Source organism: Lutra lutra, chromosome 11, assembly GCF_902655055.1.
Source record: "Lutra lutra chromosome 11, mLutLut1.2, whole genome shotgun sequence".
NCBI lineage: Eukaryota > Metazoa > Chordata > Mammalia > Carnivora > Mustelidae > Lutra > Lutra lutra.
In genome coordinates this window covers 79,466,185-79,492,718 of record NC_062288.1, presented here as the reverse complement: position 1 = coordinate 79,492,718, position 26,534 = coordinate 79,466,185, and the positions used below count along the sequence as shown (strand labels likewise).

At 38.9% G+C, this 26,534-nt stretch overlaps 2 long non-coding RNA genes across 5 annotated transcripts in view; one reads left to right on the top strand and one right to left on the bottom strand.

Moving 5' to 3' along the window:
* LOC125080564 (uncharacterized) overlaps nucleotides 1-26,534 on the top strand; it is a 310,278-nt gene that overhangs the window by 210,671 nt on the left and 73,073 nt on the right. Inside the window, exon 6 of one of the 4 annotated variants that reach the window (XR_007121407.1) lies at nucleotides 3,069-3,080. The exons of the other annotated variants lie outside the window; for them this stretch is intronic. This is a non-coding gene — a long non-coding RNA (uncharacterized LOC125080564). Of the gene's footprint in view, nucleotides 1-3,068; nucleotides 3,081-26,534 lie in introns of those variants that run through there. 4 annotated transcript variants of the gene reach the window in all.
* On the bottom strand, nucleotides 21,799-23,842 carry LOC125080565 (uncharacterized). Its single transcript, XR_007121409.1, has 3 exons — nucleotides 23,742-23,842; nucleotides 23,532-23,651; nucleotides 21,799-22,131 (listed from the first exon to the last, which is right to left on the bottom strand). It is a non-coding gene; the product is annotated as an uncharacterized LOC125080565 (long non-coding RNA).

Sequence of the window (26,534 nt, the reverse complement as noted above, 5' to 3'; positions counted from 1 at the left end):
GATCTGATATAAGGATTGCCACTCCTGCTTTCTTCTGATGTCCATTAGCATGGTAAATTCTTTTCCATCCCCTCACTTTAAACCTGGAGGTGTCTTCGGGTGTAAGATGAGTTTCTTGTAGGCAACATATAGATGGTTTTTGTTTTTTTATCCATTCTGATACCCTGTGTCTTTTGATTGGGGCATTTAGCCCATTAACATTCAGGGTAAGTATTGAGAGATATGAATTTAGTGCCATTGTATTGCCTGTAAGGTGACTGTTATTGTATATTGTCTCTGTTTCTTTCTGATCTACTACTTTGAGGGTCTCTCTTTGCTTAGAGGACCCCTTTCAATATTTCCTGTAGAGCTGGTTTGGTATTTGCAAATTCTTTCAGTTTTTGTTTGTCCTGGAAGCTTTTATCTCTCTGTCTATTTTCAATGATAGCCTAGCTGGATATAGTATTCTTGGCTGCATGTTTTTCTCATTTAGTACTCTGAATATATCATGCCAGCTCTTTCTGGCCTGCCAGGTCTCTGTGGATAAGTCTGCTGCCAATCTAATATTTTTACCATTGTACGTTACAGACTTCTTTTCCCGGGCTGCTTTCAGGATCTTTTCTTTGTCACTAAGACTTGTCAATTTTACTATTAGGTGACGGGGTGTAGACCTATTCTTATTGATGTTGAGGGGGGTTCTCTGAACCTCCTGGATTTGGATGCTTGTTCCCTTTGCCATATTGGGGAAATTCTCTCCAATAATTCTCTCCAATATACCTTCTGCTCCCCTCTCTGTTTCCTCTTCTTCTGGAATCCCAATTATTCTAATGTTGTTTCGTCTTATGGTGTCACTTATCTCTCGAATTCTCCCCTCGTGGTCCAGTAGCTGTTTGTCCCTCTTTTGCTCAGCTTCTTTATTCTCTGTCATTTGGTTTTCTATATCGCTAATTCTTTCTTCTGCCTCATTTATCCTAGCAGTGAGAGCCTCCATTTTTGATTGCACCTCATTAATAGCTTTTTTGATTTCAACTTGGTTAGATTTTAGTTCTTTTATTTCTCCAGAAAGGGCTTTTATATCTCCCGAGAGGGTTGCTTTAATATCTTCCATGCCTTTTTCAAGCCCGGCTAGAACCTTGAGAATCATCATTCTGAACTCTATATCTGACATATTACCAATGTCTGTATTGATTAGGTCCCTAGCCTTTGGTATTGCCTCTTGTTCTTTTTTTTGTTGTGAATTTTTCCGCCTTGTCATTTTGTCCAGATAAGAGTTTATGAAGGAGCAAGTAAAATACTAAAAGGGTGGCAACAACCCCAGGAAAATATGCTTTAGCCAAATCAGAAGAGATCCTGAATTGTGACGGGGGAGAAAGGGGATAAAAAGGGGTTCAGAAAGAAAGAAAAAAAAAAACTATTAAAAAAAAGAAAGCCGATAAAGAAAAAAATATAAAAAGAGGAAAAAATATATATATATTAGATAAACTATTTAAAAAACGTTAAAAAAAAGAAAATGGTAAAAGTTAAAAAAAATTTAGCAGAAGAAGAGAAAAAGAAAAAAAAATTGAAAAAGAAAAAAAAATTAAATTAACTGCAAGGCTAAAAAATCATGGGGAGAAAGCCATGAGTTCCGTGCTTTGCTTTCTTCTCCTCTGGAATTCCGCTGTTCTCCTTGGTAGGTGAACTTGGTCCTGGCTGGGTTTCCCGTAGATCTTCTCGGGAGGGGCCCGTTGTAGTGATTCTCAAGCGTCTTTGCCCCAGGCGGAGTTGCACCGCCCTTACCCGGGGCCGCGCTGAGTCATCCGCTCGGGTTCGCTTTCGGGAGCTTTTGTTCCCTGAGCGCTTTCCGTAGAGTCCGGAGGACGGGAATAAAGATGGCGGCCTCCTGGTCTCCGGCCCGGAGGAGCCGAGAGCCCGGGGCCCCACTCCTCAGTGCGCCCTCAGAGAACAGTGCCAAATGACTCTCGTCACCCTGGCCTCCGGCCGCGCTCCGAGCTGACCGAGCCTGCGACCGGTTCAAGGCAACCCTGAGCTGAGAGTCACTCCTCGGCTCTGTCTCTGCAGCCGGCTTCCCCGTTCTAATACCGGTAAGCTCTGCGACACTGAGACACCCCCGATCCTTCTGCGACCCTGCGGGACCTGAGGCCGCGCTTACCCCGCCTGGGCTTCACCCCAGTTAAGCCTCTGGAGCGATGTCCCGCAGCAGAACAGACTTTTAAAAGTCCTGATTTTGCTCCGTTGCTCCGCCGCTCGCCGGGAGCCGGCCCCTCCCCCCGCGGTCTATCTTCCCGTCGCTTTGGATTCACTTCTCCGCCAGTCCTACCTTGCAGAAAGTGGTTGATTTTCTGTTTCTGGAATTGCTGTTCTTCTTCTCTTCAATCTCCCGTTGGATTTGTAGGTGTTTGCAATCTTTAGATAAGCTATTTAGCTGATCTCCCGCTACCCGAAGTAGTCTCAGCCTGCTACTTCTCCGCCATCTTGACTCCTCCCCCCGCAAGAATTTTTTTGATCAGAATATTTATTATGTATATATATATTTAAAAGATTTTATTTATTTATTTGACAGAGAGAGAGATCACAGTAGGCAGAGAGTGAGGGGAAAGCAGGCTCCATGCTGAGCAGAGATGCAGGGTTCGATCCCAGGACCCTGGGATCATGACCTGAGCCCAAGGCAAAGGCTTTAACCCACTGAACCACCCAGGTGCCCCTATTACGTATATTTTAAAAGAACCACCAAGATTTCCAACAATAAAGATATGGTTAAACATAAGTATATACCAATAGGTTGGAATATTGTGACCAAATTTTTAAAAATTATGTTTAAAAATTATGTTTTTAAGGAATATTTATTGACTTAGGATACTGTTCAGGGTGAAAAAGCAGAATACACAAACCATGCTTCATATGATTCCATATTTTAAAATATTTATATACTAGCAAAAGAAAATTCAGAGAGCTTTATTTGATGGGAATATTTTATTGAGCAGGAAAAAAAAAAAAAAAACCCTCTTTGCAAACAGAAAGACTTCAAACCCAAAAATGGCATTAAGTTCAGAGGCATGACATTTTAGGCTAATAGAGTGAAAAAGGAGGAAGTTGTTTAACACTCATAATTATTGGTTATTACAATGGAGGTTACCAGATGTCAGGGGATTAGTGAAAAGTGATTCTCTTAACCCATTTTAGGAAAATGACTTTAGTTTCATTTATGATTATCAGAAGCATTTGTATGAAATAATTAAGTTTTACTTATACACTAAACTATATTTTGCTTATGTGTCTTAAATGGTTTTGTTTCCTTGGGGCATCTATAATCCTGGTCTCCATTTTATTTTACTTTAACAATATGAAAGGAAATACATCAAAAATGCTCATAGTAGGTACATGAGTTTGAATAAGTTAGGGTTAATCAAGAGTACTCAGTTAACAGCTACTAAAAACAGAAGAATATTTATTATTAATTTAACAAAAAGTCTAGAGGTAAGCTGTAATGTATTTGTTCAACAGCTCAACTTTATTATCAATAATCAAAGTTCTTTCTAGTCTTCGATCATGTTGCTCTTGGCATGTTAATTTTGGCTTCTAGTTGTTGCCTCATCGTTGCGAAATGGCTGCTGTAGCTCCAAGCCTTACATATTCGCAAAACTATATTCAAAAAAGGAAGTAAAAAATGGCATTAACAAAAGAGGCTTACCCCTAAAATGCCATCTTTTAGGAAGCAAAATCTTGCCACAGCCCTCAGAATGCTTCCCCTGCAACTCCTACGTCAGAAATGAGTCACATGCTTAAACACAGAGATAATAATGGTATTGCTCATGCTTACTTCAGATGAATATAGTCATCCCTTGAGGCTGGACATAGTGTTATTTCTAGTCTGGTTTATTTTTGATGAGAAAAAAAATAGAAATGGCCACTGGATAGGTTATCAACAATATCTTCCAAGAAGAGTTATCACTTTTTAAAAAGCAGAATTGTAGCTGATTTTTACTCTTTGTCTTTGTCTTTCTCTCTCTGTATTTCCAAATTTTATGCAATAAGCATGCATTACTTTATAATAAAAAGATTTTTCTCCTTAACAAAATGCTCCTAAACATTGTAAAGCCCCTAAAGAATTCCTTTGGCTTGATGACAAATGCAATGAATTACCTGGTCCGAGAACCCTCAATGGTCACAAAAACATAATCTAGTACATTTGCAAAAACCTATTATGGCTGCACCGCCTTTTATGACCTCAAGTCAAATTGACCTGCTCAATATGATTTAGGTTATAGCTAAGGGAAATGTTTGTCTTGCTAAATTTAAGGAAAAATAAAAAGGTCAGGGTAAATCTGAATCTGAGTCTGATCAGGCAAGACCACCATTTTCACAACAGAGGCCCCCAGTTCATGTGTATTACTTCTCGCCCAGCTGCTCATTTCCTCCCTCTTTGGTGGCTGATATCTCTGGGTTCCAGATTTCACAGGCAGTGTAGCCAATTTTTAAGTCCAATAAATATTTTAAAATATAGCCCTAAGGAAAAAACGGAAACAGAAAATCCCAGGACAGAATTTCAAGCAGTTTTAAAGCAGGACTCCAATTCTAGCTCCAAGATCTTGGCTGCCTTTAGAATAATGGATTTGTTATTACCAAGAGCAAGGGGAAGTTACAGAGGCAATTAAGAGCTCATTTTGAAAAGATCCATTTAAGTTTCTCATTACAGTGTCAAATAAAACCAGAAATATGGTGGCATTCATATTTTTAAATTTAGATACCGTGGCATATATAGAAATTAGCATACAGGTTCTGCCAGGGTTAACATTTACTCCTGAAACTCATCTGCCTATTACTTCTGAATGTGAATTTTTGGTCATAAATGTGGATCGAAAACCAAAGTAAGTTAAGGCAGTTTAGATTTTAGAAAGACACTGTATTGCAGTAGACCATTCTTTCAGAGATACCGTTTCCATGAGAAAGTGAATTATGTATATATATATATAATTAATCTTTAATAATTAATTTTTTAAGTCTAGAGTAATACTGAATTGTTTATAGCAGTTACCTCTGGGAAGGGGTGGTGTAGTAAAGCGCAGCTAACAGGAGCTTTCGCAGGAAGTATGTATTCATGTATTTCTTATATAACTTGCAAATGAATAACATTTTTACAAGGGAGCAGCTGTTGCACGTTGTTTCATTTTATCTTCTACACTTACATAGCATGTATCTCCTGTCCGGCTTTTCAAACTGTGGTAGGTAGGGGTGTGCCAGAGGTCTCTCGAAAACACAAAATAAAGATGGTAGATTTACTCGATAGTCAAGTAGTGGAAGCCTTATTTTTATGTTAAAGCAAAACTTAAAACAGAAAGTAAATAGGATGCCAAATTTGCTCAAATTATTCATGTAAAATACCAGGCCTCAATCAAAGTCGTATTTGTCTTGCACTGCTCAAGGGCTCTGGTTTGTGGGAAAATGAGAAGTACTAAGAGAAGCTTGGAGGGGCTTGATGACTTGCCCAAGTCATAAGCTACTCGTATCGTTTGTTTGTTTGTGTATGTGTACACACACACACACACAAAGTTTTTTTTATGGATTTATATGATAGTATTGATTTATATGATTGACATATACATTATATTAGTTTCAGATATACAACAGAATGATTCAAAACTTCATATATTGTGAAATGATCACCACAATAAGTCTGGTTACCAAAAGAACCTCTTCAAAGAAAAAAAAATGCCTTAACTTGTTTATCTTTACCTATTGCTTTAAAAGGTTTTTTTCTTACTAATTTTCTTTCTCGTAATCATGCATATATTTTTTTGCATACATATAACTGAATATAAGTTTTGGGTTATATTTTTAGACCAGAAGTGAAAATGGTTAATTGCAAAAAGTATGGGAAAGTTCTACCAGCAAGGGCTATTATATTTGGGATGGCAGTAGAATGTGCAGAGATAAGAAGACATCATAGGGAACTGCTTATTTCAACAATAAATATTAGAAAAAAGTAATTTTAAGGAGGTGACTGTAATTCAGAGGTTACTTAGTGATTATTTATTTGGATGAGAATTTGTAGTTTGGGGACCTTTAAATTCATGATGTTTATTCCAGTCTTAATTCCTACTCGTATTCCTTGTTAAAGAAAAATTATTCTGACACTTGTTAAAAATGGTAAGGAAGGCTTTGTGCAAGACTGTTACAATAGGGAGAGAAGTTGAGTTCAACTCTGAATACAACAAAGGCAGCTAGCAAGAGATAGAAATTACTCAGACGTCAAGGGTGGGGAATTCTTATTAGACTTGCTTACCAGGGTTGTCGCTACAAGGACACCAAGCATACCTAAATGCCAAGGAAAAGGGATGTGGGATTCGATCAAGTATCAAGGGGAGAGATTCTCACTAAACTGATTGAGCAGGATTTTTGCTAAAGGCAGGCCAAGGAAGAGGCCTAGTCAAGAAGCAGGCTCATGGGGGCCTGACTACAGTTTGGTCAAGAAGGGAGTCTTTGTCACTTTGGGCTCTGTTTTCTATTTTGTTTTACTTTTTCTTCCAACCAATAGCATCTGCCCCCCAGAAATGTCTTCTGGCTAAGTGCCCAAACCAGCCTTTGGTGGGGAGTGAAAATGGTAAGGTATGGAAGAATTTAAAAGAGTTTTGTGGATTTTGGAAGATTTTCGAACAGTTAAAACACACACACAAAAAATGTTCTCTGACTTCTAAAATACATGGGGGGAAACAAAAGCACACTTCTGATGAAGTGGTTAAAAATACATTTCTGAAATGATTGTCCTTACTCATCTGTCAGGAAATTATATAATTTTGACCTTAATCCAGCCATTTCCTACCCAAACAGAAAGCATGACATGATACTTCTGCTAACATTGGTGGAGTGTTGCTTTAATCCCTCCTCTCTCAATTTTAAAAACAAATTCTCAGAGGCCAAAGATAACACATTATTTTGAAAACGTGCTTCATTTTTCAAAGATATTATTATTTTCCTCATCACAGTACGAGGTTCCATGTGGTAGCCCATGTAAATTTTTAGAGTGAAACATAATGGCCCACGAGCAAAACAGTCATGGTCCACAGAAAGCCTGGAGACTTAACATCATGGCATCCACCGCTTCACTGAAATGGGCTTATGTATCTGGGGAAGTTTATGAAAGAGTTGCCATGATTTCAGTATGTTGGGGAACTGCTCTTCATAGGAACCAAGTGAAAGAAAGTGAGTTCATGGAAAGTTTATTATCTTTAAAAAGGTGTAGTGTTAAAACTCTGATTGCCAATTTGCACCATATTTATGTTTAGTTTTTGAAGAGTTCAACTCTCTCTTTATGCCCCTTGGCTTCTGGCCGGAAGGCGGATACCCATTTTTTTCCCCTTGGAAGAGATGTTGGGATTTGAGGTTGGGCCAAGAAAAGCCAAAGAGGCTAGGAAGCACTTACAGATGGAGATAATTAGCATATTAAAAATAGGCCAGCCAGATTTTTTTTTTTTTTTTTAAATCAGGAAGTAGAGGGGTAAATGCTCTCTCTGGCAAGACTATAGAAGCTGTGTGGACACAGGAAATGTGATTCAAACTCTGGTATGAGAATGGTATTTTACTTGAACCAAGTTTCAAAAGACTGGAGCAGGAGTTCCATTTACTGGAAACCATGGAGTTGGCTGGCTTTGTAGGGGCCTCCCTTGAAATTCTGCTCCTAGGCCACTGTTTTGAATCTTGTGTGAAAGTCTTAGAATGGGAGACACTTGGTTTCAGAAGACACAGGGTAAACATCGTGAACTCTATTGCTTTCTAATGCATGGTAGCGGAAGTGGCATTTCTGATACCGCCTCCCATTGAGAGGGGATTACAGAAGAAGGCAGTAGGTGGGAACCATGGCCCTAGAACAAAACTGTTTGGGCTTCCAGGGGCTAGTTGGCCAATCCAAAAGCAAAGGCCTGAGGCTGATCTGGATTCAGGCTCTATCAATGGGATACATTTAATTGCCAGATAATTCACTGTGGTTTCCTGAAGTTCTGATTCACAGAGTCAGCCCTTCAAATCATATGTTCCACCCATTCTCTGAAGTCCACTGTTATTCAAAACAGACTTTCGGGGTGTCTGTCCCAGAGCAGGGCTTCTCAGTGGGTGGTATGGGCACTGATGACTGGATACAAGTTATCTTGTGGACCAGGAAATTTTTCACAATTACGAAGAATTAGCAGTTCCTCAATTCTCATGGCCATCTCAAAGTATAGTCAGCCATCCCCTGCTGACTCTACCCATCGTGGATTTTACAAATACAACGTGTTAACAATTACTATTTTGTAAAGTTGCCCTTTCCTTCTACAGGTAATAAAATACTGCAAAAAATGTAGAAAGTGATTTTAGAATTTCTATGAAAAACTAAAAAAAAAAAAAAGTGTGGGGGGGATATTTTTAGTCTGGTAATTTCACTGATGACCTATTTAGAGGAAAGAGACCAGAGGACGCTTGTCTATTTCAGCGTCCCTAATACTGTGATTAAATAAGCAGCCATTGCTTCTGTTGTCAAGATTTGGTCTTGAGTTTCCTTCATTGGAAAGCAAAATCAGAGTAGGGGAAAGAGGTAGCCAGGCACTGCTTATTTTTAATATGCTTTTTGGACTTTACAAATTATCTCTGTGTTTCTAAATGTCGATAACATTAAAAGGTTTAATTTTAAAAAAGGGAATAACAACAGCCAAAAACTATGGATACAAATTGCCCTACATGAACAGCTCTGGCCAGTTAAGCAATGCACGTTGTTACTTCATCAGGTGATCCTATGACTAAAGGATAGGGGTAGTATCTTCAAAGATAAACTAGTCTACAGGTTAGTTGTGTTTCAAGGTTTGGAAGAAACAATTTAGAAAGGAAAGGAAGACAGGTTGGTTCTGTAAACTATTGAAAACTCTGAACCTTGGAACTTGGTTTTGCTTGTATTTACAGTGTTTTTAACTCTTCACTTTTCATTTGAATATTGACATTTGACCTGGTGTAGCATGTGTAGAAATACATATTGTAAACTTAAAATTACGTGAACTTAGTCTTGGTTAAAATTCTTAATAAAAAGCATAGATTTTAGGGATGTCTGGGTGGCTTGGTCCACTAAGCATCTTCTTTCCACTCAGGTCATGATTCCAGGATCCTGGAATCGAACCCCATGTCTCAGCGGAGAGCCTGCTGCTCCCTCTCCCTCTGCCTGCTGCTCTGCCTACTTGTGCTCTCTTTCTATCTCTCTGTCAAATAAATAAATACAATCCTAAAAAAAAAAAAGCATTGATTTTAAAATTCCAATGATAGCTAATGAGAAAACTCGAATAGGGAATAGGAGAATTCCAGGTACTGAGCTGTTCATGACATTAGAGTCAGGACGGAGGCAAGAATAATATTTTATTACCAGTTACCATAGTTATAAACAACACTAGTAGGAGGACCTAAGGCCCAGCTTCATTAAAATTTATTTAACCTATGTATCCTGTCATACTGAAAGAGGTTTCTAACTAGCTTGTTTACTAAGAAGGTTCCAAGAGAAAGGCTCCATGGTGACGCCCTGAAGACTTTAGTGTGTCTTTGTAGAGCAAGGTTTGAGCCTCAGCTTATCTGAGTCTGGGGGGAATGTCTTGTGACCCTTCTGTGACAGGGGGAGTCTGTGAGGAGCTGCTCTGAGGCCACCTCCTGCTCACCTGCCTCATTCCCCTGGGAGACTCTCATGGCACAGGGAAATTTTCTGTAGCCTCTCCTTTTTGGGGCTTGAACAAAAAAAATAAAATAAAATAAAATGATTTTGCCACAAATTGGTTTTTAAAAACACCATAGAATTCTTTCTTCCTCATGTCTGCTTGACTAAACAGATTTTGAACTGAGTATATTTTAGACAGTAGGAGGAAGCAATTGAAGGGACAGGAACATTGCATATTAATGAGTTTTCTTGCTGCAAAGTGTGGCAGATGAGAAATAGTAACAAAAAACTGCAAGTTGATAAACCCAAAACTATTTGAATAAAATATTAAGTATGGGAGCTTTTTTAACTTTTATCATCATTAATCTATATTTGTTAAATTTATGATTTTTTCCCTCCAAAGTAGAATTTATTTTTTTTAAAATTTTTTAGAGATTTTGTTTGTGAGAGAGAGAAAGAAAAAAACATGAGTGGGGGCAAGGACAGAGGGAGAAAGAGAAGCAGACTCCCCACTGAGCAGGGAGCCTGAACTGGGGCTCAATTCCAAGATTCTGAGATCATGACCTGAGCCAAAGGCAGATACTTAACCAACTGAGCCACCCAGGCACCCCTCCAAAGTAGGATTAATTTTAAACTATGGGCTAAGAAAGAAAAGGCACAGAGCCTTGGACTGATGAAAAAAAATTTAAAAAGCCCAACAACAGCAAAAAAACAAAAAGCATTGTAATGACTTCTCCATCTGCCTACAATTTTTCTGACAGCTGCCTATCAAAGTGATAAAATATTTGCATCCACTCATCAAGCAGACAACCTAACCCCCTTGTCTTGAGATGTATCTTACTTAAAAAGTAAAGTTATTACTATTTCAAAGGGTTTACAAATCCTAATTTGTGCTTTATAAGAAATTCCACTTTAACATTAGGAAGTAAAATAACTGACAATAGGGTTATAGAACCAGTTAATATTCAGAAAGGCTGATGATCATATAGCTCACATCTCTGGGAAGGTGTCGGTTCTGAATCCTCTTGACGTACATGGTCTACTTTCTTTCCATCTGCCACACCCACAGTGAAGGTTCTCCCAGAACACCTTAATTCTTCTTCCAAATGCTGTTTTTTCTTCCTCCACCAGTTACTGGGGAGCAAAAAATATCAGTAATATGCAAATTGGGATCCTGATTCTACCTAGAATGAAGAGAAATGTGGTCTTCTCAGGAGTCAAAAAAATTCTAGTGCCACATGGCTTTGAGAAGGGGATAGACTAAGGAGTCCACTGTCAACGAAGACTTAGAAATCAAAGTCCAAAGCAGCTGTCATGTCAAGCAGTATTTTTTAAGTCTCTCCATGTGCTCAGAAGTGAACCAATGAGAAAGGAGGACAAAATGGGAAACATCAACCAAGAGAAGTAGAAGTCTGAAGGATCCAATATTCTATAACTCAGCCATGTCCTTTCCTATCTTATAGCTTTAGCCATAAGGTAGGTTGGAAGGGAACTCAATCCTATGTGCAACAGGGACACAGTTTTCTGGATTATTATTTGCAAGCCATTTAAACTTCCTGTACCGATCATTAAGAAGAAGTCCCTGTCCTAGAAAGAAAAATATGTGTAAATCAAAATGCCATTGACCAAAGAGGAAAGAAAAAAAGAGGTAGAGAAAGGAAGAAGAAAGAAAGAAAGAAAGAAGAGAAGAGAAGAAAAGAGAAGAGAGAAAGAAGAAATAACTAATAGCCTGGGAATCCAAGAGATGGATGAATTTGGGATTCGCATGAGTCAGAATTACAACACAGTAATAGTTAATACTTGGTGAATGCTTCATTATCACTAGCATTTTGCTAAACACGCCATGCTAATCATCTTGTCTAACGGAGGGTGGCATCACTGTCCTCCTCATTCAGAGGCTGTCATCTCAGGCCTGCATAGATGTAAACTGCAGTGGAGACAGAAGTGGAAGCTCAGTTCCTTGCTTCCAAGGCCAGTGGCCTAGTGTTTATAACTCTGCAGGGGTGTATAAGCTGAAGCCTTAAATCTGTCAAACTGATGGCCTGATTAAAATCATGGGAAGGACCCACAGTGATTGCTGTTAGACACGACTAAGGATATTTCACTGTCAACAAGTAGCCGATTCACTCAAATGAATTGGGAGGCGTTGATCTGTCTCTGGCCATCATTGTGCAGCGACCCTAGCTCTTGAGTGCCCATGGGGGGCTGGACGACAATGTCCTTGGGCTGTTCCCTCTAAAGAAAGGGGACAAAAATGATGAAGTGATGACAGCTGTCACTGCAGGGAGTGAACAAATCATCCTGAGAAGCTAACTAACGGCTCTCAGGGTAGTGCCCAAGTTAATAAAAGAAAACCCGAGAGAATAAAAGAAGGAAAAAAATGACACCAAAGCCGTGACAGGAAAGTGTTAATGCCTTTACAAGGAAGAAATTCATTAAAGGGAAGTGAAAATTGAAGAAGCTCTGGGAGAGAGGTTATAGGAAGAGGAAATCGGAAGAAAGGAAGAGGAAAATGGGATAGGAAGAGAAAATGCAGGAGAAGTCAGGGATTTCTTATGTGTTTTCCCCCGTGTCTACAGGCCAGTGTTCCCTGCCACAAACACATTCCCCTCGCTTGTCCAAGGGTGCAGTGAATATTGCACTGCAATAGGGGAGAGTGGAGAGATCTCAGACTAGGTCTGTAGTAATAGCACTACCTAGGCGTGGTTGCTGCTTAAAGCTGATTCTGTTGGGGAACATGTTTGTGGCTTATTTTGAAAACCCACCCAATTGCTTGGAAGCAGCCACCTGAAATTTTCTGGACCTGGGTTTTTCTGTGCTGCCAGGTTTCTTATGCTTTCCTTAGCACCTAGCAATCTGCCAATACAACCCCCCCACACACACACCTTCTCTTTGCCACCCTTCCGAAAAGAATGTGGGGTGCCTCCAGGCTCCAGCTTTCTTACCCATGGTCCACACAGCACAGCCATAAGAAATATGCACCTGTTGTTAACCCCAGTGAACTCCAGGAGTGCTGGTGGCTCCTGATACACCATTTCTTCCTCTTATCTGTTGCAGCAACGCAGCCAACCTATCATGCGGGAGACCTCTCAGAGAGTTAGATGTCAGTCCCCTGTCTCCTTCAGCCTTGGGGAACACATGTCAGACTCTCCTGGCTGTTGTAGGAAGTGTCGAATCACTGTATTGCACACCTGAAACTAATACAACACTCTGTGTTCACGATACTGGAATTAAAATACGAACTTCATTAAGAAAGAAGTTGTATTTCAAACTCTTTCTCCCTATTTCTATATTCCTGTTAAGAGCGAGGAGTGTAAAATTTATCTACTAGTTCTCAGTCTCTTCCTTTTCAATCCTGGTTCAGTACTTTAACTTGAAGTAGGTATCTGTTGTTTTGCAATCAAGATTTCTATCCCACTGTTCTATGACAAGGTACTGCATATATTGTATAGTTAGTATTTTCCAGTTTTACATATAATCCAAGTCTTCTAAACCTCACCAGATTGGGAATGTAAAATCAAGTTGCAGTCTATTTTTACCCCCAAAATATGATGGTAAGAGTTCCAGCTGGTTTGATGACTAGTAATTAGCACATCTCCAAGTGTCCCCAAGTTATTCTGGGGAGTTCCCCCAAAAGGATGCCACACACATGCCCACAAACCAGTCTGTAACTACATGGTGTCTGCTTTTTCCTTCCTTTGCTACTCTGGCTTATAATTTTCCACATTCTCTGCCTGCAGATTTGAGGAGTGTCAGATTATTGCTAGTTTCTAAGGGGAAGTGGGGGGAAATGGTCTCCTCTCCAATTGTGTGCTACTTTTGGTCCCCAGGACTCGAAATGGCTCTTCTTCCCAGAAGTTAACTTTTGACCATCTCCTACTTCCCATAAATCCTCCATTTTTCTGACCTTGGGCATATAACTCAGTCTAAGGGTATAAAATAAATCTTAATTCTTAGCTCTGCATCAGCATCAGCCACAGACACTACCCCCTGCAAAAAAAAAAAAAAAAAAAAAAAAAAAATCCTTCTTTTCTTCTCTCATGCCTCAGTCCAAAACAGAAGCCTCCGTGCATATTAGTCCCGGGGGGGGGGGGGGGGGTGGAACTCTCACTAGTAACTTACCGGCCAGTGCTCTGTTATGATTTTTCCTATACTTTCTTAGTTCAAAGACCGTTCAGAAAAAAAGCAAAGTAGATGACCACATATACAACCTGATACTAATGGAGGGGAACACATAAACATGTACAAGTATAAAGGCAAAGAATATCTCCAGAGGAACACAAGAAACTAGTAACAGTGGTTGCCTCTAGGGTGGGAACTCAGTGAGTAGAAATCAGAAGGCTTACTTTTTACTCGATTTCAGTTTTTACCTTCTGAATATTTTACATATGTTCTTCCCTAATCAAAATGAAGTTTTAAAGAATACTCAGTAAAAATACTTTCTTTCAATTTCAAGTATTTTTTTAAAATTATGGCCAGAATATTTCTAATAGCACCATTGAAAAACAATTTGTAATGAAAGCAAAAGATAAAAACCTTTCCCTTTTCTGAGTGTGATTATATTTTTCTTTCTTTTTTTTTTTTAAAGATTTTATTTATTTGTCAGAGAGAGAGGAGAGCGAGCGAGCACAGGCAGACAGAATGGCAGGCAGAGGCAGAGGGAGAAGCAGGCTCCCCGCCAAGCAAGGAGCCCGATGTGGGACTCGATCCCAGGACGCTGGGATCATGACCTGAGCCGAAGGCAGCTGCTTAACCAACTGAGCCACCCAGGCGTCCCTTGTGATTACATTTTTCAAAGCAAAAACATTTTTTTCTAAAAATCATTGCTCCAAAGTTTTCCCTCTTCTCCAGTATTCTAAAAAAATATACATTTTTTTCAGTAAGTCTCATCCAGGAATTTAGTCAGTGACAAATTGCAAACAGTGGCTGACTCATTTACTTGTTCTCAGTATTCTCTGTAATATAAATTCAATATCCCCTGCTGAATCCTGCCAATGTCCTTTTAAGTGAACAAATGTCAAAGTTTTCAAAATCAGAAGCAGAGACTTCAACGTTATTATTTCCTACATTTTTTTTTTTTTTAAAGAAAGGAAAGGACAGAGGGAGAGGGACAGAGAATCTTAAGCAGGCTCCGTGCCCAGCAAGGAGCCCAACAGGGGGCTCAATCTCACCACCTTGAGATCCTGACCTGAGCGGAAATCAAGAGTTGGACGCTCAACCAACTGAGCCACCCAGGCGCCCCACCTCCTACATTTTTAATTGAGCAGTTCTGAATTTATGTATAGCATAGCTAGAGTTGCTAATACTTCCAGTGAATAAATGCATCACTTGTTACTTTGCTCTCAGGCTCTGGCTACATGAGACCCCAGGAAGTGTTTTATAAGTAAAAACAGAGACCATGATTCATTGTCTTTAGAACACTCAAGTATTTCCACTGACGGGGAAATGGAACTGGGGTTTCCCAGATCCGTATCAGCTGGAAAAGGGTGACAGGAGGGGGACATAAGGACAGGAATTCAGGGAATAATATATACAATCAAAGTATGTGGGTAATAACAAAACGCGGTAAAAAGAAGCGATCTTAATTCCACTCTTCACGGGCAAAAATCGCAGAAACCTCAGCCCTCTGAGCTGCTCCTCCAATTGCAGCCTGGGAGTTAACAGGTTTTCTGGTAACTTCTTTCCCACTCTTTCTCCTCAATTCAGAAACCCGTTCGAGTCTCTTCCACCTTATACCCCCTACCCTCTCACAAACACACGCATACACGACACCCGCAGAGAGACACACAGATGTGCGTTTACACACGGCCACATACATACACAGAGAGATAAGCACACGCACCTTTTGTCCCACACACCCGTGATCACACAGACATACACGCCCTGGCGCAGCTCCCAGAGTCTCACTCCGTCTCTAGGTGCTCTAGTCTCCCTGGCTTCTCTTGTGCTTCACAGACAAGCTTTTTGGAAAAAGGAGTCCACATTTGCAGCTCCAATTTCTCATCTCCCTTTCATTCCTCCTCCATCTGCAATCTCCCTGCCCCACCCCATCATTAAATTACACTCTCTGGGGTCACCACCAATTTCCTAATGGCCAAACTCCATATATACCTCTCAGTCCTTCGCTTCCCTGACCTCTCTACCACATCTGACACTGTTTCATTATCCCTTGTTGAAACACATTTATCTGTTGAATTTCATGGAATTACTCTGTCCTGGTTTTTCTCTTATCTTTATGGCACCCCCAGCAGATGCCTGAAGCCACAGATAGTGCTGAACCCTATATATACTGTTTTTTCCTATACATGCACACCTAGGATAAAGTCTAATTTATAAATTAAATTATTAGTTAATAATAAGGTAAGGCATGGTAAGAGATGAACAATAATAAGTAATGGTAAAATAGAACAAAAATAATAACATACTATAATAAAAGTTATATGAATGTGGTCTCTCAAAATATCTCAATATATTACTAGACTCATGCTGCTTCTTATAATGATGTGAAATGATAAAATGCTTTTATGATGAGATGAGGGGAGGTGAACCACGTAGGCACTGTGATGTACTGTTAGGCTGACATTGGTCTTCTGGCGATAAGTCAGGAGGGAGATCATTTGCTTCTAGACTGCAGTTTACTGTGGGTAACTGAGACCATGGAAAGCAAAACCAGGGGTTGGGGGGGTCACATTATTATATCATGAATGGAGAAGTACAGGGTGCTAGAGCAGGATGGGGAGACATAGCAAGGGCTTCTAGGCCTTCTGTGCTGTTGACAAAATGGCTTCCCAGAGAAGCCGTGGGTAAGGGAAAATCTCAAGAATGAGTAGGAATTACGCACAGTGGAACAGTGTTCCAGACAAAGGGAACAGAGTATGCAGGAACTGGAGGTAAGAGAGCATCCCTCATTCGAGAAATTGAAACAATTTTCCTGCAGCTAAGACAAAGATATTAATAACTATCATTGAGGGCTACTTGGTGTCATGTTTAAGATTAAGTGATTTTATTTCTTTTTCTAAGATTTTAGTTATTTATTTGTCAGAGAGAGAGCACAAGTAGGGGGAGTGGCAGGCAGAGGGGCAGCGGAAGAAGCAGAATCCCTGCTGAGCAGGGAGCCAGATGCAGGACTTGATCCCAGGACCCTATGATCATGATATGAGCTGAAGGCCGACACTTAACCAACTGGGCCACCCAGGCATCCCAAGATTAAGTGCTTTTAGATATAATATCTCATTCAATAACAGGTTTGATTCACAGCTATTTTTATTTTTATACAAAATAAGAAAAATCATAACTAATATATAGGTGCTACTATTATCAGTTATTTTTATAAGTGCTTGATAATATCTTAATTTAGTGAATCAATATAGCAACCCTAAATTTTACAGTATAAGGTATTCTATAAGGAATATATGTGTATTTAGATACCTATTTATAGGTATCCATATATACTATACTACATATAGGTAGTATTATTGTCTTCCACATTTTACCACATTATGCAGCTCACAATGGGCAGAGCCAAAAGCAAACGCAGGCAAGCTATACCTTTGCAGGAGTTAGGGGATCTTATCATAGGGAAGGAGGATGAGACTATGGAGGGTGTATTAACAATGGACCTTCATGGTCAGGAGGCAGGCAACAGTGGGAGCTGAGTGAGGAAGAGGAAGAACAAAGAAAAATGGGCAGAAAGCCCTGGAGAGGATGGATGCGCTGAGGGACTGTCATCTTGGGGAAAGATCTTCAAGGGACATTGGCTTCACTAAATCCATATTTTCCTCTCTAAACTACGTTCTCATACTTGTTACTTGGTATTTGATTGGTGGCTAAAACTGATGGAAAAAATCTCAACCCCCCAATTCTGTGAACAACTTTATATAAAGGAAATGATAAATACACAAAAAGTTGCCCTCACTTCTAAGAAATAGTATCCTTGACAAACCCACTAATGTGACTGAATTTCTTTTTTGGGAAAGCAGATGATCTTTCCCTCTACAACCTAACTTGGAAAATAAGAATGGAACAATTTAATGAGTACCTAATACATGCCAGCACAGAAACACAACCTTTACATGTATTATCTTATCTAATCTTATATATAGGCTGTATCTGATTGCCTTCATTCCACAGATGAGGATACCAGGGTGTGACACGACTTGTCTTGGTATTCTCGGTTAAGTTCAGGAGGCAAAATCAAATCCCAAATGGCTGAGTCCAAAGTCCATGCTTGTTCTTCTCCACTTCCACCCTTTAGGATGGATAAATGAATCTCGAGTATCTCATGTTTTAGGGAGGTGGGTTCAGTGACTTCCCCTCATGTTACAGAGTAACTTCCCATGTCTTAACTCTGCTGGAGCATGGCCTACAATTCCTCGCTACTTTATAACCAGTCCAAGGAGACTTCCCCATTCATCTCTCACCACTTCCATTTTTTTTCTCTTTGTCCCTTCCACTCTTACCTCATCCCTACAACCATATTCCCAAAGAAGGTGTAATGTTATTGAAAACTTTCATGGTATTATCTTAATTATTTTTAATGTCAAATAATGGGTATATTATCCCAATTTGGGAGACCATATGCATGCACATAAAAAAGGCTGAAGGGAAAAAAAAAAAGGCTGAAGGGATGTACATAAAATATTATCAATAGGCCATTTCAGGAAGATTCTATTATAGGTGGCTTTTATTTTCTTGCTTATGCATTCTATGTTTCCCCAAAGATCATCAATAGAAAGTGTATTTCAACAATAAAAATTGACCAAACTGTTTACAATAGCTGTTATGCCAATGTACCTTTTTTCTTTTTTTTAATAGTGCAACTCTCAAATCCTCTGCAGTTTGCTATAAAATAGGAGATAAAGGAGATAGTTGCATTAGCCAGATTGCTGAGTTTCGGTGAGTCATAGGTACGATGTCCATTACTATTGAGGGTGAAAGATGAAAGCAGGATCTGTTTTCACTGAGGCAGCTGTAGCTCCTCGGGCCAGCAACATGTGCAATAGTAGGCTGGTCTGAAGCCAGTCATCTCGTTGGACTTCCTGGTTCCACAGGGGTGAAATTACAGCACGTATCTTAATGCTCTGTCTCCCAGCAGGGGCACTGGTAAGTCTCTCTCAGCTGGAAATAGCTCTTTGCACATGTCTCAGAATCATTATGAAAATAATCTCTTTCCTGGAAAATAGATGCCTTTAATGTAGAGGTCATAAGTACAAAAGGAAGGAAAAAATAGTGTCATTAACCACCTTGACCCCAACCAATTGAATCCCTCTTACCCTCGTAACATCTTTTCTTCCTTCTTTCCATCTAATGCTCTCTGGTTCAAAGATCTGGGGCTCTCAGTGCCCTTAGAAGCAATCTTAGAAACATGTAATTTATATGCATCAGGGGTTTTAATGCCAATGAGCTCTGTAAAATATCCTGTGAGAATCTGAATTTCCCAAATACATTAAAAGAGCAATGACTGTGTTTCTCTTGTTGAACTTAGTTTTAATCATAGGATTCTCTCTCTCTCTCCCTTTCTTTCTTGCTTTCAGATTATCCTGGAATATATACCTCAGGGAGCTTCTCCCCTGTGTTCCTCTTCTCTACTTTTACTGACTCCCCTGGTCTGGCAAGAGTTCTTCAAAAAAATCTCAGGATCACAAAATTTTAAAAGGACCTTGGATCCTGTATCCAACTGCCTTCATTTTATTATGGATGAGGAAACTGTAGCCCACAAAATTTAAGGGACCTGCCCAAGGTTACAGAGATTAATTAGCAAGAGACAAGGGGGAAGATTTATGTCCCTTGATTCCAAATTGGGTGCTTCTTTCATGATACCGCACATTGTCTCAAATGAATCAGTAAATTCTTTGTAAGGCAAAGACTTCAAACAATGCAAGGGCATTATGGCAGTAGAATGCTTCTCTCTCAAGGAAGCCAGAGCCCTTTTACCGGAGTTCTCTTTGAAACTCAAGGTCACAGTGACATTAATAGCAGTATTTGTGAAAGGGCTACCGACCGCCAGGTTTTACATACATCTTTAATCTTCAAAACAGCCTTCAAAGTTCAAAATTCTCATCGTGCTGATGAGGAAACTAGCTTTTTCAGAAACTCCAAAAATCTGCCTAAGGTCACATAGCTGAAACCAGCAGTCAGAATTCAAATCCAAGTCTTAAATGCATTCTACAGTATGCTAGATTGCTTCTCCTTCCAACACCAGGGCTTAATTTCAAGGACAAAGTGATGCATTTATGCTTCTTTTTAGAAGGCAGAAAGATTTGTGTATGTATTGCATGTCAATCATACCTCAATAAAGCGGTTTAAAAAAATAAGTTACTCTTTTGGATAATCTCAGATGTTGGAATCTCAGGGCAAGAACAGAACTGGTAAAGGAAAGGCAGGGCAACAAACTGAGATCCCGCTGTTGCGGTGCAGTGACAAATCTCTGGGAACGGTGCCATTGTACTTGGGACTTTCTGAGATCTACAGAAAGGTAGTAGAGGAGGGGGCACTGAGCCTTGAGGAACATTCTTAAATCCTTGTACCCAATTTTACTGTCTTTTCTGATATGAGAGTTTGCACAAAGACAGGACTTGGTCCCAAGGATATTGAGGCTGTAGAAAAGCACCTATTGGAAATGGAATAACAGCCCAGCCACAAAGTGACTGATTGCTAATTCTCTTCAACACATTAAAGAAGAGAACTCGTTGATTCAACTATTTATAACATTTCCGATTCTATATATCTTCCAACTTTCTGTCTACCATTCATTTATTTCATTGGTCTTACTTCTGATGAATTTGTTTCTCTTGAGTAATTATATTCGTAAGAATGTTTGACTTTTCAAAATAAATTCTTAACTATCCCCAAGGCACCTGGAAAATTGCCTATCTGATGAAAAAAAAATTATCATTTTTATGCTCCGATAACTCAGAATGGTCCACATAGAAATTTTATCAAACATTTCAAGAGAGAGAAAAAAAAAATCAGTTCTGCACTGAAACTAAAAATAAGAAACTTAGAGCCCGTGGGGAACAAGAAACTTAGAATGAAAAGAGCTTTCTCAACCAGAGCACTCCTGTTAAGACATGATAATAAAACGTTCACAGTAATGGGGACAGTATTCTTACTTGGCACAATCTGAACAAAAGAAAAACAAAACCTTTATATTTCTAGAGGCATATCTGTTTGTCCAGGCATTTTGGTCTTTCTTTAGGCAAACACATCCCACTTTTTATCACTCACCAAATATTGAATTGGTTGAATTAAATCTTTTCGGTTGATCTTGTTTGACAAATCATAAGACCACTTTCCTACAGTTGAGTAAGCCCATGGATAGATGACATGTATAATTTGATATTATACTTGTTTTACAATGTAGCTGAGTTAACTGGCATGCAATATCTAATCAATTTCCCCATTGTGTTTAAATTTAAATAAGAAAAAAATTGAAAAAATTTAAAGCCATCTGCAAACCTAATTAGCGCGAACTCCAAGGGATTGTCTCAATTCTATTGTCATACTAGAAGGCTATTATATTAAGTATTGTTGGAAATAAGTGGGCCATAGCTAGAGTTGAAGAACGGTTTTTTTTTTTTTTTTAAGATTTTTTATTTATTTATTTGACAGAGAGAAATCACAAGTAGGCAGAGAGGCAGGCAGAGAGAGAGGAGGAAGCAGGCTCCCTGCTGAGCAGAAAGCCCGATGCGGGGCTCGAACCCAGGACCTGGGATCATGACCTGAGCCGAAGGCAGCGGCTTAACCCACTGAGCCACCCAGGCGCTCCTGAAGAACGGTTTTTGGTGCTTGGAAATATTTATTGCTCTAGTAGAGTTTAACTTGCAATAAAAACATGATTTTGTGTAAAGTTTGCTGTTTTTTGTTAGCCAGGAAACCATTCATTAAACAACTACTATATTAAATTTACAGTGACAGATCAATAGAAGATTACAGAAATAATATACTATAATCAGAGTACATGTAATTTTTTAAAGAATAATAACATTTGTTGGGCAGTTTTCACTTACTTTAAAAAACCTTTCCAAAATGAGGAGGGGAAGCTTGGGCTATAGCTGGAAAGCTAAAACAAATATATAGTAAATGATAGAGTTGGGAAAAAACACATACCTATATATATTTCACAGCTGTATGTGATAAATGCCAACTAGATAGCCAGGTAATAAAACAAAAGTTCAGAAGAAGAGGTCCCTTCACATTCAGGTACAAACAGTGTTATTGTCCCTCTAGGAAAAGTTTACCTGAAAAGATGGCATTGATTGGGACTTTAAAATGAGTGATCAGAATGGTAGAGAGAATCCTCAGTTTCCAGGTAGGCTTAGGGAATCCCAAAACAGGAAAAGTGTGTTTTGTTTTCTGGGTTTAACCCAAGAAAGTAGAAGCATGGTGTCAGAGTAACAGTCCCTAGGGTTAATAAGTGTGGTACCCAATGAAAGCCTTAGTCTGCATAACATAGAGGTGAGCAGGGAGAACAGTCAAAGATTTCTTGGCTCCTAAAAAAAAAAAAAAAAAAAAAAAAGATAAAAGATGCAGAAAGCACAAGAGTCTAATTAGAGGGTGAAAAAAATGCAGAGTAATTCATCAGACATATATGAGGCTATATTGGGACTGAAATTGTCTCAGCATATCAGGTATGGAGGCCAATGCCCAAAGACCACAGGATCCATTACAACTCAGTGGTGACCATCAGATGCCATGAAATGCTGGAGATCTGAGTTTTCTCTATATGGATGACACTTAAGCCTCCCATTACTCAGATCATTAGAAAGGTCAAGGAAAGAAAAGCAGAAATTGAATTATTTCTTTGCATAGTGTTTTGTGGTTCTAATATCCATGTTGGCTAGACGCAATTACACATTGTGTAATTGTGTACAATTCATTCATTCAACAGCACTTATCGAACTAGAATGTAATTCATTCATTCAACAGTACTTACCGAACTAGAATTTTGCAACACTGGTATCATCTGATGCTAGCCACTATGGTTAAGTTTCTAGGAAGCATAATCATTAAAAAGAAAATGACCAACCTTATCCTCAAGCTGGTTTCAGCTAATGAGAGAGAAAAGTGTATAAACAAATAATTGCTTTCTGGAGTAGTATGGGCTTTAAGTGATGTGTAAACCATGCAGCGAGGGTATAAAGGAAAGCATAGAGATAGCTTTTTGGTGGGGTATATAGGAGAGCCTCATTGTTGAGAAGATGTGGAGTTAATTTTTTAGGAGTTGAACAGAAGATAAGAGAGATATTTTACCAGACAGATGACACAACAGAAAGTAAAATCATAGATATTTATCACCACATAGAGTTAAAAAAAACAACATAAATGATTTAGAATGGATGGAGGTAGACTCTTGCTGTGGAAAATAATATTAGAGACATAGGCACAAACTAAGATTATGAATTTCTTACATATTTAAGGAATTCACCCTTTGTTTTTTGTTTGTGTTTGTTGTGTTTATTTTTTTATTTTTTAAGATTTTATTTATTTGACAGAGAGAGAGAGAGAGAGAGCATGCACAAGTCGGGGGAGGGGCAGAGGGAGAAGCAGACTCCTCACTGAGCAGGGAGCCTGATGCAGGACTTGATCCCAGGACTCTGGGATCGTGACCTGAGCAAAAGGCAAACACTTAACACACTGAGCTACACAGGCTCCCTTGTTTTTGCTTTTTAATTAAGAAAATTCTACAGATTTTTAAGCAATTGCTAAATTGTCAAGTTTATGTTAAATTGTCTATTACTTTTAATTACTCATGACCTGTTTTTAATTACCCCCTAATCACCAAGTTGATGAGGAAGGGACTCCCACCCTATGGTTATGAGATGACCAGATATATGACACCCAACACTGGACAGATAAGATTAACAGCAGTTTCTTTATCATGCATACTCACAGCCTGGGGGAGCAGGGAATCATACACCACACAGGGCCGCGGTTGCACTCAGGAAGAGGGTGAATAAGCAGAGGCTGTAGCTGGCCGCCTTTGTAATATCAAGACTGATTCCAAGGGGTGCTGGTGGGAGAATGCGATTGGCTTGTTTGAATGCTTACATGGGTTGGCAGGGAACTTAAATGCCTACTTGAAGAAAAGCAAAAAGGGCACCTAGTCCTCTTGATAAGGATGGTTGAGTAGGAGACCTTATTTACAGTAGTAGAGTAGGGAGGAGAACTTGCAGTTAGATCATTCAAAGTCCTCTTGGTTCTACAACATGTTGAGACAGAACAAAATATTGAGCCTTAATTTTAGGTCTCAAACCAAATGGCCCTATTTAAGTTTAATAATTAGTTAAAATTAAACATATCAGATAGTGCTGTTTTTAGATGGAATGCCAAAATTCTGTTATATTATTTGGAAAGAAACATGGCACATAGCACATAATCAATAAATGTTCCCTTCCTTTTTCTCTTCTTTAAAATTTGTAACACTATATTTCCCTTTTTTTGCACTTACTCTACTCTGCTTTGTCATATGATCGTGCCCAAGTCATTTACATCTTTAGGGTATGCAGAGATAAACTCTTTTAAGAGTGTAGAGTGTAAGAGTATAGTATTATGCAGCTATCAAAAAAAAATGAATTCTTGCCATTTGCAAAGACATGGATGAAACTAGAGGGTATTATGCTAAGTGAAATAAGTCATTCAGAGAAAGACAATTATGATATCTCACTGATACGAGGAATTTGAGAAACAAGGCAGAAGATCATAGCGGAAGAGAGGAAAAAATGAAACAAGAGGAAACCAGAGAGGGAAACAAACCATTAGAGACTTTTAATTTCAGGAAACAAACTGAGGGTTGCTAGAGTGAAGGGGGTGAGGGGATGGGATAGCTGAGTGATAGACATTGGGGAGGGTATATGCTAAGGTGAACACTGTGAATTGTTTAGGACTGATGAAGAATCACAGACCTGTACTCCTAAAACAAATAATACATTCATTATATGTTGATTTAAAAAATAAATAAAAAGGGAAAAAGATATACTATTGGAGTATAAGCTTTTTAAAAGAAGACTTGCTATTGCATACTGACCTAAATGGGGATTCCCTACATTGCTAGCAAAGTGCTGTGTACATGGTAGTTACTCAGTAAACTCATCGAATTGCACTACAAATAATCAAGTAATTAGTCCAAAACAAGAAGTAGCAGAGCTGAATCTCTTGAAACCAACCACATCTTTTTTCAACTCTACCAGAGTTGAAACTCTATCAACTCTTTCAACTCTACTAGATTGTTTATATTAGAGATTTGAATATTTGCTATAGAATTAAAAAAGTTATTTTGGTTTTGGAGATCACATTGTCTCTGGCAAAAAATTCCAAAAATATGTTCTAATTACTTGAATCTGCCTCTTTAGTGGAATATAAAATGAAACATATACAAAGTTAAACATTAAATTGCAATAGAATATTTTAAACCTGAAGAACATAGGAATTTGACTAGCCCATGTGTAGCCTTAAATCATTAGTCTTTTCCTCTCTGTTGCCATATACTGCCTATTTTCTCTTAGATAATCCTTGATATTATCTTTCTCAAGTTGTCCAGTAGAAGACTGGACTGCCTTAGTCGCTTAACATGCTACTGATACAGATACCCTGAAGACCTCTGCTACCACCTATTACCATCCCTGTCCAAGCATCTTGGTAGTTTCTGCTCTGCTTGATGGAATAAGGCTGGGGAGGGATGGGTGTGGGTGAACAGTGCTGAGTTTACATGAAGCCATCAGTCATCTACTACCTTAAGTAGATTGCCCAAAGGTTCTGTTGAGCTGTTTTACCCAATTACTGTACATCACTGATCCCCAGGCAAGTCATGCATTTTACTGATTAACAGTGTTGCTTTGTGATCATGAGTCTGAGGAAAGTGTGTACAAACTGATCAATATCATTTTTTGATAAATGGTGAAATTGGTGATTTATGCCTATGCTTGTCGAGACCCCCCCAAAAAGGGTCTGTCATTGGTTACACAGAAAAATCTGTGTGACCAGCCTAGACTCCATTTAGTCTCCTCTTTCTGAGGTACAAAATGCACATATTGGTCATTCCTGATCAGAAAGAAAAAGTGCATTTATTTTCTTTCAAGATTTTATTTAAATTCTAGTTAATTAACATATAATGTATTATTAGTTTCAGAGGTAGAATTTCGTGATTCATCATATAACACCCAATACTCACCACAATACATGCCCTCCTTAATTCTCTTCTCTCATTTACCCCATTTCCCCCACCCACATCCCCTCCAGCAATCTTCAATTTGTTCTCTATAGTTAAGAGTCTCTTACGGTTTGCCTCCCGCTCTGTTTTCATCTTGTTTTATTTTTCCTTCCCTTTCCTAGCCCTTCATCTGCTTTGTTTCTTAAATTCCACATGAGTGAAATCATATGGTATTTGTCTTTCTCTGACTGACTTATGTCATTTAGCATAATACACTCTAGTTCCATCCACATTGTTGCAAATGGCAAGAGTTCATTCTTTTTGATTGCTGACTAATAGTCCGTTCTCTCTCTCTCTCTCTCTCTCTCTCTCTCTCTATATATATATATATATATATATATATATATATGCACCACATCTTTATCCATTCATCAGCTGATAGACATCTGGACTCTTTCCATATTTTGGCTATTGTGGACATTGCTTCTACAAACATTGGGGTACATGTGCTCCTTCGAATCACTATTTTTTATCTTTTGGATAAATACCTAGTAGTGTAATTGTTGGATCATAAGGTAGTTCTATTTTTAACTTTTTGAGGAACCTCCATACTGTTTTCCAGAGTGGCTACACCAGTTTGCATTCCCACCAACAATGTAAGAGTATTCCCCTTTCACTGCATCTTTGCCAATATTTATTGTTTCCAAAGTTGGTAATTTATCCACTCTGACTGGTGTGAGGTGTATC